The sequence below is a fragment of the Tupaia chinensis genome, unplaced genomic scaffold (assembly GCF_000334495.1).
Source record: "Tupaia chinensis unplaced genomic scaffold, TupChi_1.0 Scaffold144482_1, whole genome shotgun sequence".
In the NCBI taxonomy this organism is placed as follows: Eukaryota; Metazoa; Chordata; class Mammalia; order Scandentia; family Tupaiidae; genus Tupaia; species Tupaia belangeri.
In genome coordinates this window covers 1,146,260-1,150,620 of record NW_006204341.1, presented here as the reverse complement: position 1 = coordinate 1,150,620, position 4,361 = coordinate 1,146,260, and positions in this window count along the sequence as shown.

Genomic DNA, 4,361 nt, shown 5'->3' with positions numbered 1-4,361 from the left:
GGAAATCACCCCCCAGGGGGGATGGCCACGCCGCAATCCCTTCTCCTCCATTCTCCTCTCGGGATCTTGGGCACGCACGCACACGCGCCCGGCGTGAGTTTAAGCCACCGGGTCCGAGACGCGAACCACGGTCGACTACGTGGGAGTCCAGCGACATAGCCATTACGCTAACTGCTGGTCCCCAACTTTGCTTTTTAATTGAACTCCATTTTATCTGTTTCTAATGTATCTACAGCCACTTTCTCTGGATTACTGTTGCATAGTATGTTTTCATGTTTTAACTTTAAAATGTTTAGAACTTTATTACCAAGTATAAAATTGATTTTTTTAAAAATCCAGCTGGGGTTGACCCTGTGGCCTGATGGTTAAAGGAGCCAAATCCAATAAGGGTGACTCCACAGTTTGAATCCCATACCTGCTGGCTTGAGAATCATGCTGAGTGCATGTGCATGTATGCCCAAGATCTTAACAGGATAGATAAATGGAGGAGAATGAATTGTAGTATAACCACACTCCATTGGAGTGTGTTTTCTCCCTCTGTCTCTCTGTCATTGTTTGATGAGTACATGTTCCTGGCAAGTAAAAAAAAAAAAATCTAAACTATACATGCATACATAAAGCCCAGGTGAATGATCTTTATCTTTTAGTTGAAGATTTTAATCCATTTACATGTATGGTGATTGCTGAGATGTTTGGATTTACTTAAATTATCTGACATATTTTCTATGTGTCCTATTTTTCTCAATTTCTTTCATTTCTACTTTCTTATAATATTTGGACAGACCAGTTAAAATGATTAGTGGTTATGTAGTTATTTTAATATGCTTATTTTAACCTAGTAAATTCTAAAATTAGTTAACATTGTTATCCTTCCCTTAAAATACATGAATATTTTAAACTGCTGTAATTCTCATTATTACCCTCCCAATGCTACATTGGTGCAATGACTTGTATTTTTTTTTCTGACTCTATTGAAAATGTGCCTAGTGCAGCCCTGCTAAACTTACATGATACTTTTTTTTATCAAATTATGAAATATTTTTCTATTTGTATTATGTAATTTTATCACATTATTTCACTGAAGTAGTAATGGAATGCCTGCACTGTTGAGAATGGATCTGAAGCTGATTCTGTGCTTAGTAAGAAAAAGTGGAAAAATTGATTAATCTGGTCTGGGCAAATGGGAGCAGGGGCAAATGGCAGCATGTATATACTGCCACCTTAGATAGCATAAGTTAGTGATGTAATGAAATGTAACACACAGCAGGCAAGCTTTGATTTGAGATGGGAGCAATGGAAGCATGCAGAAAAGAAGGCTTGTTGGAGAGAAATAGCTTTATGGGCATCCTGGAAAAAGTAGGTAACAGGTAAGATAGATAATTCTCAGAGACAAATTATTTGTACTTGAGTTTTTTCCTTATGGCTACCCTTCAGATAAAAACTAAGATGCAGTCTTCTCTTGTGACAGCACCTATGTTCCTTTATCTCTGCTTCCCAGGTTAGTGAGGAGACCAGAAAGCCACCTGCTGCTTTGCAGTATCTGTTTTAATATTCCCCTTCATTAGTGTAGATGATAAAGAGTTGAGACCAGCAGTTAGCATAATGGCTATGTCTCTGGACTCCCACGTAGTCGACCATGGTTCGAGTCCTGGACCCGGTGGCTTAAACTCACACCGGGTGCGTGTTTGCGCATGCCCAAGATCCCGAGAGGAGAATGGAGGAGAAGGGATTGCGGTGTGGTCATCCCCCCTGGGGGGTGACTTCTTGCTTTCTGTCTCTCTGTCTCTCTCTCTGTCTGTCTGGCGAGCGCACGTGCCCTATAGCAAAAACTTTCCAAAAAAAGAGTTGAATGCAGTGTATCTTGGAGGCAATATAGTAGGATATTACACACATCTTAGTCAGTAGTCAAAATCACCACCTAATTTGCTAGTGAATTTGCAAATAATCAGTCCTTCAGGTACTTCTCTAATTTTTACCAAATACTACACTTTTGAAAGCTTCATTAATCCAACTCCATTAGGATGGATGAAGTGAATGATTTTATGGCTGTAGAAGGTAAAGTAGCAGTTTTGCAAGTCTTAAGAACATTGCTGGCATTCATTTATGATAATGGAGACTAAAGGTATTAAAATTTCCCTATAAAATGGTATTTAGAGTAAAAGAGCACCAAATACTTAGTTAATTTAATAATAAAATACTTAAAACCCAACAAATACTTATTTATTGAAATTAATGACTCTGAAATGACAAGCCCCTTATTTGTCTTAGAATCAAGTATATATAGCTCTATCAAGTATATATTGCAGGCAAGGGAGAAGGTAAAAGCAAACAAGGGACATTCTGGAAGGAAAGAAGCTATCTGTATTCAAAAGAGAAATACGATTGAGAAAGTCATTAGTACTGCAAGGGATTTTCATTCCATACTTGACCTTTTCCTGAAATTAGAATGCTCTATTTTATGGTGAGAAATATTGTGTTTAGAAAAAGCAAACATTGATGTTTGGGGAAGAATAGTTCAGGAAGCCACTATAAGTCAAGACAAGGTTTGATGATCCAGAACTATAACCCTTGGGCTTAGATTTTTGTTTATGATCAATAGATATAACATCAAAGAGATGCTCCTTACAAATTTCCTATCATGTTTGTCCTTCATTTTCATTTCATTTTGTCCTTCCTTTGATTTACCATTTGTCTTTAGTATTGTCTTCCCTGATGCTAGAAATGACTGTTGGGGAAATAAAGCGTAAAATAGGTAACCTCATGTGGGCCAAGAAACTTTCTTTTCCCTGATTTGTCCATTTTTATGTGTCAACCTGTACAGGTGCATATTGTGACCAAAGGCTCAAAGAGCAGTACACACTATCTAGAGCTACAGATATTATGAAGGGAGCTTTTCACATCCAATTCAATACAACTGATGGATTTAATCAAGTTTTCACTGTGATTAGGCTTTGAAAGCTGTAACCAGTTCTGATAGTAAAGAAGTACTATTTGGAAACAAATTACAACTCTTGTCTTGATGACATGTATCAATTTACACACAAGCTGCATAAATCACTTTTTATATTTTTCTGTAATGGAAAAATACTGCAGGGCATTTTAATAACCAATAAATTATATGTTTAATGAACCAGACCAAAATATAAATGGTATGAGTCAAACACCCCTAAGAATAAGGACCATGTATTTACTTGATAGAAATTCTGATCACATAGGCCACATGCTATTAGATCCTCCACAATTCAAGGAAGTAAATGCTTATATTTGGTCTATGATCATCTACATGAAAATTCTTCTTGAGACTTTAACACTTATTTTCAACCTTACTTATTTATTGCTTATATTATTCCCCAAACAAAACAGAAGTGAAAACAGAGATTCAACTTTAAATTTTTATAAACATTATTGCAGTAAGTTATATAGTAAATCTATCAGCCCTGGTAAATTTGCACAGAAAAGCTTTCCTGAAGTACTTATGCAAAGCAGCTACTTACATTAGACGTTACATTGGAAGCAGGAGAGACTCCATTGATAAAGGAATGTAGTCACAGAGACAACCAAGTACCTTCTTAACTTTCAGACATATGAATGGAATTCATCTTGGGGGTCCTAACAAGGTGAGAGGAATTGGATAAATGAGTGACACTTAAATGGTGATATGAGAGTCCAAGTTAATATGAGATACTTATCGCTTCCAGATCCTCTTGTATTCAGAAGTGTGTATGCCCATACATTTTAACAATGGAGAGTAAGAACATTTTACCTAACATGTATTGATGTTATTTTTGCTTCTTATTGAAAAACAGTGTGGTGATACAGTTTAAAGGAAACCAGGCTGGTGGACAAAAGACATGGGACTTACAAAGCAGTAATAAAGTTGCCATTAACTAGTTGCATGTTTCTGACTAAATCACTTCTATTGAGCTTCTATTTTCTCCTTTAAAAAATGAGAAAGTCGGAGGAACCAGCAGTTAGTGTAATGGCTATGTCACTGGACTCCCACGTAGTCGACCGTGGTTCGCGTCCCGGACCCGGTGGCTTAAAACTCACGCCGGGCGCATGTGCGTGTGTGCCCAAGATCCCGGGAGGAGAATGGAGGAGAAGCGATTGCGGCGTGACCATCCCCCCTGGGGAGTGATTTCTCACTTTCTGTCTCTATGTCTCTCTCTGTCTGTCTGGCGAGCGCACGCGCCCTATAGTGAAAAAAAAACCTCTCAAAAAAAAAATGAGAAAGTCGGAAAAATGATTGTTATTCTTTCCCCTTATCTATTTGATATTTGTTAAAAGTTTCAAAGTTTGCATGTGAAATTTGGTTAAATTGTATACTGCTGTATACAATTAAGATATAATTGATATAAAAA